The 12,417-nt window shown below is 41.5% G+C and overlaps 1 long non-coding RNA gene across 5 annotated transcripts; it reads right to left on the bottom strand.

Moving 5' to 3' along the window:
* Window positions 1-2,444: 2,444 nt before the first annotated feature.
* LOC125522605 lies at window positions 2,445-6,544 on the bottom strand. 5 transcript variants are annotated; one of them, XR_007289854.1, is made up of 5 exons: window positions 6,000-6,544; window positions 5,679-5,896; window positions 3,134-4,674; window positions 2,888-2,986; window positions 2,445-2,761 (listed from the first exon to the last, which is right to left on the bottom strand). It is a non-coding gene; the product is annotated as an uncharacterized LOC125522605 (long non-coding RNA). The 5 variants fall into 5 exon arrangements; XR_007289852.1 differs by having other exon boundaries at window positions 2,445-2,690; XR_007289850.1 differs by having other exon boundaries at window positions 2,445-2,986.
* Between the last annotated feature and the right edge of the window lie 5,873 nt (window positions 6,545-12,417).

Below are 12,417 nucleotides of genomic sequence, written 5' to 3'. Positions count from 1 at the left end.
ATGTGCTTTTCTTTAGTTGAATTTTCTTTTGCTTCTTGTTGGGACCCGATGTTACATTATTTTTCCCCTATAAAGAGTTGCTCATCGACCGACACCGGACCCGAAGAATCAGCAAGGAGTTCAAATATTTGGAAACTCAGCTAAACAGAATGGAATTCTCAGCTGACTGCAGTGAAATGGGAATATCTGATTTTGAGGCTGATAATCAATTTTGCATTAGTATGCACTCCTCACAACAATACTCAAGTCTACATCAGTACAAAATCCACACAGCAGTAATGATCAAGTCAGCAGCAAGGCAAGTCAGGTACAAGATCAACGGTATATTTCCAGTCAAAAGGTAAGGATCATATACAAAATTTTGGCTCAACAATGCATGATGCTTGAAATATGTTATCATCCGAAATAAAGTCAGAATGTGATATGCTCAAGGCAGACAGTCAAACAAATTTTCTCATGCAAACAATCAGCCACAGAATATTATGGGCATCTGTGTAGATTTCAGTCTGCATATTAGTATGAATGGGGTGTAAGAAACTCAATCTTCTTCCACACGTTATTGGAAGAAATTTATGATGCAAGGCTCCTCAAATTTTCCTCAACATGATATGTGAACAATTTCTGGTCCAAGATACCCGATCTTTCTCAGCAAGATACCTCGATAAAAGCTTCTGGCGGACGAAAATGATTTTTTTCTCAACAAGCAAACCCGAGGAGAAGCTTCTCAAGTATGGAACTCAGGCTTCCCCAACACAATAATCAGACCAAGCTTCGTGTGTAAGCCATAGAGCTTTCTTCTGCACGATACCCAGACAAAAGATTTGAGCAGAAGTTAACAAGTCTTCCTCAGCAAGCTACTCGGATGGCTTCTCTCGTAAGCCATTCAGTCTGCGTGAGTATCATACTAATACACCATCCTCAGAGGTTATACGCTAAGTTGCCAATGTATGGCAGTGCCGCTCAAGAACCAGACTCGCAACATTTTGTCGGAAGCACAAACCCGTCAGGGCATGTGTCTTCTTCAGAAATCAAGTGTTTGGTGGCATACAATTCTTATATATGGTGAGCATGTATCTCTAGTCCTATTAGTCACTCATACGAGATTGCGGCAAGGATCCAATAGATATACCTAAGGAAAGTGAGGATCCCACAACCTCACGAGTCAGGCAAAGGAAAATAAGCAGAGATACATCCCATGAATTATAAGAATTGACAAGATGTGGGGATGACATCACCGAATCAACAGTCTTGAAAAAGGTCATCAAGGTGATTATTCCCGCAACTGTTAAGGAGATGTCCTAAAACCTTATCACCTTCTTGTATGATTGGCCTCAACAACGAGTTCTGTACCGCTACAAGCCCTGATTATATGTCATATATGTGCGGACCCAGGTCAGAAAACAGGCACAAGGGAATAATGTCAAAAATATTGCACTAATCACGTCCCTGATCATACGAAGAATCAAGGACAGGTGTGGCCAAGGTATTCCAGTAAGGTATCCTCACAAATAAAATCATGACCGTTAAAGGGTGAGACTGACAACCAAGGTATGATTATTTTTGCACGACCATCAGGGTCCGGATACCCCAAATCAGTTGGAGGCCGTAATTCCATATGGATCCACAAAGGCATACCCTTAGCGGCTTACTTTGTTTTACAAGGATTTCATATCCCGCTCACCTGCTTGGAATGGTTAGTGTGGAAAATCCAAATGGGCATACCGACAAAATGATAAATTCAAATGCCGAACAATCATCTCAGACCCGGTATACTCACCGAGGAATCAAATAGACGGTCGGTCTGTCAGGAAACGCATTTGTCCGTCAGCCCCCACTACAAGAAATATGTCAACTTGTGGCCCTCGCTATTGGCCGCTGAAAGGTCATAGTTTTTCATTTGCGCCCTTTTTATGACCAAAAACAGAAGGTCAAAAGCTGGCGGTCGTAAACTGAAATTAGTGATCTCTGTGAGAAGGTCGTAGACGTTTACGACCAAAACAGAAGGTCGTTGAACCCATGACCTTTTTTTTGGTCACTGGCTGTCTGCCCAGGCCACGTCGGATCCGACGTGTCAATTTGACGTGGCAAAATTGCGACCAATTGAAAAGGTCGTTACTTAGAATCAGCCCGGTCCATTTCGATGCTTTAGATGGGCCGAGCCCATTAATTCAGCCTTTTTAATATATATTTTTTCTGTAAATTTTCGCTAGCTACATGGGCCTAGTGCAATAATTCAGCCTTTTTAGTTTTGGGGATTCATGCATTTTTTGGCCCTCGGCCTTTTTGCAGTCCATTTCTTTTATTTTTGAAATTGTTCGATGCTAGTTGGGATGTCACCTTTTTTGGCCCAATTATTTGCTCAATTTGGACCAAGCAGACTTTAGCCCAATCACACACATACATCCAACATTATTTCATTCAAATTAGGAAAACTCCAGGTCAAATTCAAGTCAACCATCATATCACATCACATAACACATCTCCCAGGTTTACATAACACAAAAAATCATCTCAGGAATACATTTCCTTACACAGGAATATAGCAGGAATGAAGGGAATATACAATAAGAAAATGACGAAACTTCTGCTACTATCATAACAGTACAATGTACTTTTGTTTTGACGGAACAATACAATGGATTTCATTGCTCTCTCTAATGAGACATGCTCCAGCTGCCACAATTTGCCATCTACAATGAGAGGTATATAACAATGGACTTCATGAACATTAGAGGAGCAAACACTCAATCAACACCAAGGGCTTGATAAAGCCTCGAAAATACAGAAAGTAAATTAGGACCAGACTTTACAATTACAGCACCATAGGACAAATCCATCAATCCAGGAGGCAAAATATGAGTGAATCCAAAGAGGCAGAAAGGAATACCTATTTTGATCCAGAGGGGCTCGTGAGCATGGCCATCTTCCGTAACAGGTTGGCCCTAATGCACCCTGGATCAGACGCGCTGGGAGCTTGTAGCTTGTCCTAAGTATCAGGAAAAATCAAAGCCATAGTTTAGACTTGGTGATAATGAACAGACATTGTAAATCAATAGCATATTAAGCACCACTTTTCTCGGATGCAAGAAGAAGAGGAGCAAAACGACACAAAGAGGTGGGACATTTGTCGTACATCTAGATGATGTTCGTAGCAATGAAGATACATGCGGACAGGCAAGCATGTGTGCGTGCTTCACCGGTGCATGCATCACTGTAGTAGCCAAGCAAGTAGAGTAGGCGCTGCCTCCGCCCAGGCGTGCTCTGCTGCCGCCCACACGCAGGGGCTCCTCCTGGCCCGCGCTCAGGCCATTCCAAGCCCAGGCTGTTCCACGCCTGCCCAGGTGCTACCGCCGCTGCCACAGGAGCTGCTGCCGCTGGTACATGTACTGCTTTTACTGAAATTGAACATTGAAATTTACTCAATCAGGAAATTAAACACTGGAGTACAATCATTGAACAGCGAAATTGAACACTGGAGTACAATCATCGAACAGCGAAATTTACTCCAACAGTACTGAAATTTAACTGAAACTGAATAGCGGTACAGCAGGATCTTGACAGCGGTACAACAGTGAAATTGAACAGCTCAACATCAGGACAGCAGTACACAAAACATAACCATGTATCCAGGATAAGCAAATCTTGACAGCAAACAACGACAACTTCAACTCAATAACTTGGTGAGCATGGAGTAATATAAAAAATATGGCATCATAATAATTTCAGTTGTAGATGTCCCAAATCAAGCAAGTAATAAGCCAATAACAAAAAGGAAGCATCCACAATTTACAACACTAACCCGATAAAATGAATTCCTACTTCTAGTTTAGTTCAAAAAAGAAAAAGAACAACAGACACCAGTTTGTATAATCTGAAATTGAACACTAAAATTTAAGAATGAAAAGATGATTGAACACTGAAAGAGGTTAGCAAGTTGCTTGTTGGTTTCATCACAAGTACCATCAATATTTTTAAACCTAAGCAAGTAATTTTTAAACCTATGCAAGTACCAGGAGTATTTCACTCCTTTCCAATGAAAGTACTCAAAATTTGTTTGAGTAGCAAATCTAGGAGTACTGGAGAACTCCAAGTTAAATATACTGAAAGCAACCACCAAAATCTCTCAATACCAGTCACAACAAGTAATCAGAATACAGCAGCAACAATTGCAATACCCCGATAGCATTGCAGGATAGAAAGCACATAATACTGGTAGAACATATTAAGTAGAGATTCTACATGTCAGCTATTGGCATATTAAGTAGAGATTCCACATGTCAGCTACGGAGTACATCACAAGTACACAGAATACAGCAGCAACAATTGGCATGTTGGCACATAATACATGTCAACTATTGGCATATTAAGTAGAGATTCTACATGTCAGCTACGTCACAAGTACACAGAATTTAGCAATAGATTAAGAGCATGTTGTTCGGCATCACACAGATAGTAGAACAATGGTACAGGCAGCTATTGGCATAAAGTAGAGATTCTACATGAATAAATCACATAAGTAACTAGAACAGAGAAAGAAAATGTAGAAGTGGAAGCGAGGTATGAATGGTGTCCTGAGTAACTGCTGCATCGGCCGTAACAGAGGCCGAGGAATTCGCTGTGATGGGTTGCAGCATCTGTCCCGATGCAGTCTCAGCCACAGGCTCCTCCTCACACCTAAAGTGAAACACGCGGGTTGGTCAGCAGAACTACAGCAGCTTAGCTTTTGGAGATGACGAATAACTCAAATTACCCTTGATATCTGTTTTAAAAAAATAACCTTCTAGTATGTCCATGTTAATAGATAAAATTAACCTTTTCCCTGTTACTTTCTATGAAAAAGGTAAGAGACCACAATTCTACATGCAGCTTCTGTAGACATAAATCCAAGAGAAATACCTCTCTGTATGAGAATCACCACAAATATGGACAGAACAATTCGGTATCGCCTAGGAATTCAAAATGCATGAGCTGATGCTATTGTATGATACAAGTATATACTCCCATAAAAGAAGTGTTGTTTAAGTACACTCTCTTCTCTTTATTCTATCTATTAAATATATACTCCCATAATAGATAAAAGAAGTATATACTCCCATAAAAGACTTCCAACTGCCTTTCAGTGCCTACATACTGCCAAAAGTTCAAGTTGGATGATAGTTCTTGACTTCTTGCATGAAACAAAATAGATTTTGTGCGAGCAGACTGTGTACAGTGCAATGAGAATAATATAGGATGCTTCGCTTGCAATAAGTAAATGCATCCTGAAGGTCGCAGATCCGTATACAGAATGAAGTTATGTAGGATCAACAAGCTACTGGGAAATATAATCCCAACAAGCAAGCAAACCCGCGCGACTTATTTTTAATCTATTTAATAAATGCACTCAGCGTTGTGTTTCTGTATGCAGCGTGCTTTCAAGATCACACTCCGAATCTCTACTGTGATATCGATGATAAATGGCCATTTGTGCTAATTATCTTATCATGAATGTAAATCTACATTTCCACCACGAACCCACAATGATTCTGGCTTCTTATAATGGAAGGGGATCACAGAGAAGAGATTGGAGGGCTCATAGGTGGATGAGTGCAAGATGCTGCAGGAGAGAACGCCTGCAACTAAGCATTTGACATTGAAAATTAACACTAGAACCCTTGAGACAGAGACGGACTAGAAACCTTGAGCAGCACCTTCTAGTCCCAAACCGAACTCTTAATAATCACTAGAAACCTTGAGCAGCACATTCTTGCAGGTATACGTATCTGCTCCAGCGAGTACTGGTAGACGGAGACGGAGACGGACTACTGGGAGACGGAGACATACTCCTGGGAGAGCACACATCGTATGTGCTCCAGCGGGTAGGGGTGCTCCGGGTCCTTGATGTCCTGCTCCGTATCTGCAATCGCCCAAATCAGTTCCCCGCCAGTCAGTGAAGCTAAGCCAATCAATGGAGGAAAAAACCAAAGAAGGAAACCGAGGGATCCGGGTGCTTCCATTACCGAAGACGTCGAGCGTGTCGAGCGCCGCGTGCGCGGGGTGGACGACGTGCTCCGGCCGCTCGTGCACGAGGCGGGGGCGTTGGCGAGGAGCCAGCGGAGGTGGCGGTGGAGGTGCGGCGCCGAGGACGGGACGAGCGCGGCGGCCCTGCGGCGGAAGGCGGCGAGTGAGGCATCAGGGACGGGGTGGGTCGGTGGGCGGAGGAAGAGTGGCGTGGGGTCTGCGTCCTATGGGAGGCGAGGAGGAGCGGGTGGTGGCGCGCGGGCGCGGGTGGCGGGCCGGCTGAATCGGGGGTCGCGCTTGGCCACTGGAGGACGCGCGCGCCCGATCTGGCCCGATGAGAGGAAGGAGCGGAGGGATGGGGTCACCGTGGTGAGCTCGGCGCCACTAGAGGACGGGATCGGGCGCCGTAGGTGGTGGTGGTGGTGGCGGCGAGGAGTGGTGCGGGGGGGAGGAGCTCGCGTTTGGTGGAGAGAGGAAGATACGAGTGGTGTGCCGCCACCAGGGACGAGGGGAATGAGACGGAGGAAGGGGGATCTGGGTTTGGGCTGCCGGTGGGATATCTCTTTTTCATTTTATTTTCTTTTTTTTTCTGTAGATAAATGGATGGATGGATGTGGGATGGAGAGATGGATGGATGGAGGGATGGGCGCCATGTCATCGATCCGTAGGAAGAGTTCTGATTGGTTCGGAAAACCAGTGATCTAAATAGTTTCAAAGTACTAAAAAAATAGAGGGATTTTGTGAAGTAGCTATCAAAAATATTTTGCAAAAGGGCATCCCACAAATTTTCATTAGAGTTAGACCACATTTTATCGATAAGTACCAATTTGTATGCATTTTTTATCTTTCTAGCTATTTTTAATCATTTCCCCAGTGGCAAAAATGGGTTTTTTTGAAGAACCTACCAAATAATTGTTACAAAATTGGACTCCATAAATTTTCTAAAATACTAGTCCATATTTAATATACAGTTGACCAAATGGTTGGGTGTCAAAATTTTTGATCCACCTCTCATGGAAAAGACAAATTTTCGCCGATTCGGTAGGAAGAGGGTCAAATTTAAACTACACCAACATCATTGTTTACTCTTTATTTTTTACAAAAATTATTTCTAGTTACATAAGCATCTATTTAATCGGAGAAATACCAAAAAAAATCCAAGATTCAACCACTAGCTAGGAACGGTGCGTTTTGACCGCATTTTGAAACGGGCATAAAAAATTCAAGAAAAAACAAAAAATTGGGAAACCTTCGCATTGTGTCATTATATGTGGCCAAGTTCCCAGAAAACATAACAAACTTGTAATACGGCAATTATTTTAAAAAAGTGTTCTCAAAAACGAGCTATCACGTGTGAAGATCATGGCTTTCAAGCCAAATGATCAATCTTATGGCCACATTCATGGCATAGTTTGTTCAAATGATCTCATATTGTGCACAAGAGTGCATATTGGAATGGCAAACAATGTTGCCTAAGGAAGTTTTAATTTTCTTTGGACGGAAAAACCATTTTCCATTTTTCGAGTGCCCAAAAGGAGGTTTTTTTGTGAAGAACCTACCAAATAATTGTTGCAAAATTGGACCAAATCATTTTTCTAAAATACTAGGCCATATTTAATGCACAATTGACCAAATGGTTGGTGTAAAAAGTTTTGATCCAACTCTCGTGAAAAAGACAAATTTCCGCCGATTCAGTTGGAAGCGGGTCAAATTTGAACTGTAGTTGCCTTGTGGTTTGCTCTTTATTTTTTCCAAAAATCATTTTTAGGTACATAAGTATCTATTTAATCAAAGAAACACCAAAAAAATTCCAAGATTCAACCACTAGCTAGGAACGGACATTCCCGCCGTTTTGACCGCACTTTGAAACGGGCATAAAAATTCAAAAAAAAATTGGGAAACCTTCGCATTGTGTCATTATATGTGGCCAAGTTCCCAGGAAAAATAACAAACTTGTAATACGACAATTATTTTTAAAAAGTGTTCTTAGAAACGAGCTATCACTTGTGGAGATCAATGGCTTTCAAGCCAAATGATCAATTTTATGGCCACATTCATGGCATAGTTTGTTCAAATGATCTCATGTTGTGCACAAGGGTGCATATTGGAATGGCAAACAATGTTGCCTAAGGAAGTTTTTATTTTCTTTGGACGAAAAAACCATTTTCCATTTTTCGAGTGCCCAAAAGGAGGGTTTTTTGTGAATGACCTCCCAAATAATTGTTGCAAAATTGGACCAAATTAATTTTCTAAAATACTAGGACATATTTAATGCACAATTGACAAAAAATTTGGGTGTAAAAAGTTTTGATCCACCTCTCGTGAAAAAGACAAATTTTCGCCGATTCAGTTGGAAGCGGGTCAAATTTGAACTGTAGTTGCCTTGTAGTTTGCTCTTTATTTTTTCCAAAAATAATTTTTAGGTACATAAGTATCTATTTAATCAAAGAAACACCAAAAAAATTCCAAGATTCAACCACTAGCTAGGAACGGACATTCCCGCCGTTTTGACCGCACTTTGAAACGGGCATAAAAATTCAAAAAAAATAAAAAATTGGGAAACCTTCGCATTGTGTCATTATATGTGGCCAAGTTCCCAGGAAAAATAACAAACTTGTAATACGACAATTATTTTAAAAAAGTGTTCTCAGAAACGAGCTATCACCTGTGGAGATCAATGGCTTTCAAGCCAAATGATCAATCTTATGGCCACATTCATGGCATAGTTTGTTCAAATGATCTCATATTATGCACAAGGGTGCATATTGGAATGGCAAACAATGTTGCCTAAGGAAGTTTTCATTTTCTTTGGACGAAAAAACCATTTTCCATTTTTCAAGTGCCCAAAAGGAGGTTTTTTTGTGAATGACCTCCCAAATAATTGTTGCAAAATTGGACCAAATCAATTTTCTAAAATACTAGGACATATTTAATGCACAATTGACAAAATGTTTGGGTGTAAAAAGTTTTGATCCACCTCTCGTGAAAAAGACAAATTTCCGCCGATCAGTTGGAAGCGGGTCAAATTTTGAACTGCAGCTGCCTCATAGTTTGCTATTGATTTTATCCAAAAATATTTTCTAGTTACACAAGTACCTATTTAATCATAAATACATGGTTTGGTGGTGGTACGTCGAGGTTTTGGCGGTGGCCGAGGCCCCCAACTCTAGAGCGCGTAAACTCGCATGCCCGCCGCGTGGTCACCGCATGACCGTGGCGTTGCCATGTGTTCTGGGCAGCCTAGGCATGTCTAGTGAGTTGGGCACTCCCCAGGTAGGTGCTAGGAAGAAAATTACAACATAAGATTCTCACGAGGAGACCGATCGATGCTCAAACATGAATTAGTAGCCAAGTGTTTGATTAGTGGTACAGGAAATGTACATGGCTAATGGGTGTGAGTTTTGGCTGAGGATGATCAGTTACTAAGAAGACCGTCTTCACAAATTTTCAGTTCAAAAGGAGGAGCCTAGGTGGTACTTGCTTTGCAAAGTACCACACTAGACATAAATACGAATGTTGAAGTTGTGCTCAAAATAATGAATGGATTGAGGTGGCATTTGGTGGAGGATGATTATTTGGGCATAGGAAAGCGCCGTAGAAAATGGATACTATTTGGACATGCCAAAGTGGTACTTCCTTCACAAAGTGTTGTTCTGAACAGAATAGGAAAATGAATATGGTTGAATTATTTTTGAACTAGGCAAGGAAGGTTTTTTTACATATTTGACAAAGATATGACCCAAAGAATTTATGAGATTTTTTTGGGAATTTTGGGATTGACAGAAATATAGGTTGCTTCACAACCTAGGGCAAAAATTACCACATGGACATGACACATAGGCAAAACTGATGAGGTGGCGCCTAATCATAGCAACCCACCACAATTTACAAGGTTATGACCATCTATATTGGTCGTGGTCAACTAGAAATAAGGCAGCAGACCAGTGCTATCTGCTTTATGACCATTTCGTGTAAGGAAATTACGACCTTTCTGACCAAAATGGTCATTATAGTTTAGGGTTTGGAGCCCCCCGAACAGCTTTGACCAATTGGTCTGAAATGGTCATAGATCTATGACCAATTCTTCCAGGGTCACTGACAGAAGGTCACTAGTTGGCATATTTCTTGTAGTGCCCCCTGCCGGGCCAGTTTCGAAATGTAAATGTTTGAGGTATGACACAGCTATAACTCCTTACACCGTTATATTGCTTAAAAAGGACAGTCGAATCATTGGTACCTATCTCATGCTCGAGCCAAAGGGGTAAATCAAAATAAATCAGTACCACCTATGAGCAGTCAGATCCCGTCAGAAGATGGCCTTGATTAATTTTCAGCATTTATTGAAACCAGAAGGCCTGTATTTATTTGAAGCAACCCCATAACAAGAAGTAAAAAGGTTTTCAGGACCAAAAGAAAATTTATGCTCAGATCCATTGGTATCACCACGTGTATGGAGAATCAACGTTAGTAAAAAGGAATTGGCATATGAGCAAAGACCCGTCAGAGTCTGGGGAATGGTGAAGCAAACCACCCCAAAGCAAGGTAAGCTGATCATCTGAAATTCTTGGGGGAACAATAAATAAAGGAAAAAGATACCCGAGTGGGAAATGGTGTCCTCAAGTCATACTTGTTACCTGAGCAACCAAATCTTGAGGACGATATTTATTTAAGGGGGTAAGAGTTGTAACAGCCTGGATTTTGGCCCTTTTCTTTTTCTTTTGATTTATTTGGTTTTTGCTCTGTTTTTCATTTTGGAGTGGTTCTGTGGCCTTGCCACCTGGGAAATCCTCCTCATTCCCCCTACCAAGTGGCTCATAATTCTCAAAACCTTGCCAAGATCATGTCACTTAACTCCTTGACCAAACCCTAATTTCTTTTTCTCATGAAAATTCCTTTTTCTATTAAAGGAATAACCCTATCTGCCCTAGGTTCTGAAGCAACCTATATTTCTGCTCATCCAAAAATCCCCAAATAATTCTTATAATTTTTTTGGGTCATATATTCCTCAAATATGGCAAAATATTTCATTGGCCATGTTTCTCATCATGCTCAATAAATTCATTTCCTATTCTGTCCTAAATGGCACATTGTGAAGCAAGTGCTATTTATCTTTTCCCATTTGACCCCAAACTTTTTAAACATATTTTCCTGTCCAAATAATTGACCTGTGCCAAAATTCAACTTTATTTGCCTAGCCAAACTTCTTCAGTGATTTTGCAAAGTTCCTGTCTGAGGGTAGCCTTTGTGAAGGAAGTGATAGCTAGTTTTATGCAAATGAGTTGAAATTTTGCACACTTCTTCATGTACTCATATTAGCACACCCCTCCAATCCTCAGCCTTATCCAATCATATATGTGAGCACAGGACCAAATCTTTGGTTCTGGCAATATTTTCAGATTGTGAAGCAAGTACATTTTATATTGCTTCATTTTGCCTGAAAATTTTCCAGAGCATTCTCATGACCATAAAACCTCTCTCCACCAAATTTGGGACCAATTAATCAATCAAATATTCCTCTGGAATTTTTGCAAGTTTATGAACAGTGAGAATAGTTGTGAAGGAAGTACCATTTTGGTGAACCCAATTGGTATGAAATTTTTACAGCATCTTACTATGTCCAAATACCTAAGCCTTGCCAAATTTCAGCTCAAGTGGCTTCTCCATGTGAGTGAACCATCTTGGTCTAGTTTCTGGACCATTGGGATCAGTTGCAAAGCAAGTGTATTAATCCTTGGTCTAATTCTCCTCAAACTTCACAGGATTGTAGCTCTTCCTTAGTTAATCATCATAGAAAACTCCATTGACCACAATCACTTCCCTGTTGATCACCAGTGCACGATCAATTTTACTGCTGTAAACTTCAGACGCCAATTACCATTTAACCACAGAGCTTTTCATCGATCTAACACCGCAGTTGAAACCTCCCCTAGAAGAACTTACCGCTAGACAACATGTTCCAGCCCATCGCCCCCGCCTACATGCCAGTGCACACGGTGACCATGTTAATGGCATAACAGTGCGCGCGCTCTACCGCCGTTGGCCGCACCCAGGGTGTCTGCTAGCTCCGGCCCCTCTCCCTCTCGTCGTCTTCGCGCTCTTGAGCATGTCTAACAGTTTTACCGCGTCGTCGCCATCCTCCTGGAGCCATCTCCCCCTCCGTAAGCCCTCCTTCAATGCTCGTCGCCACGCGCCCACGAGAAACCTGTAGCGGACCGTCTTTGTTCGCGCCAAGGCTTCTGATAACCCACAAGTATAGGGGATCGCAACAGTTTTCGAGGGTAGAGTATTCAACCCAAATTTATTGATTCAACACAAGGGAAGCCAAAGAATATTCTCAAGTATTAGCAGCTGAGTTGTCAATTCAACCACACCTGGAAACTTAATATCTGCAGCAAAGTGTTTGGTAGCAAAGTAATA

This window comes from Triticum urartu, chromosome 7 (assembly GCF_003073215.2).
Source record: "Triticum urartu cultivar G1812 chromosome 7, Tu2.1, whole genome shotgun sequence".
NCBI classification, from domain to species: Eukaryota; Viridiplantae; Streptophyta; class Magnoliopsida; order Poales; family Poaceae; genus Triticum; species Triticum urartu.
The sequence above is the reverse complement of the archived record's forward strand: the minus strand, read 5'-3'. Positions and strand labels throughout refer to the sequence as shown.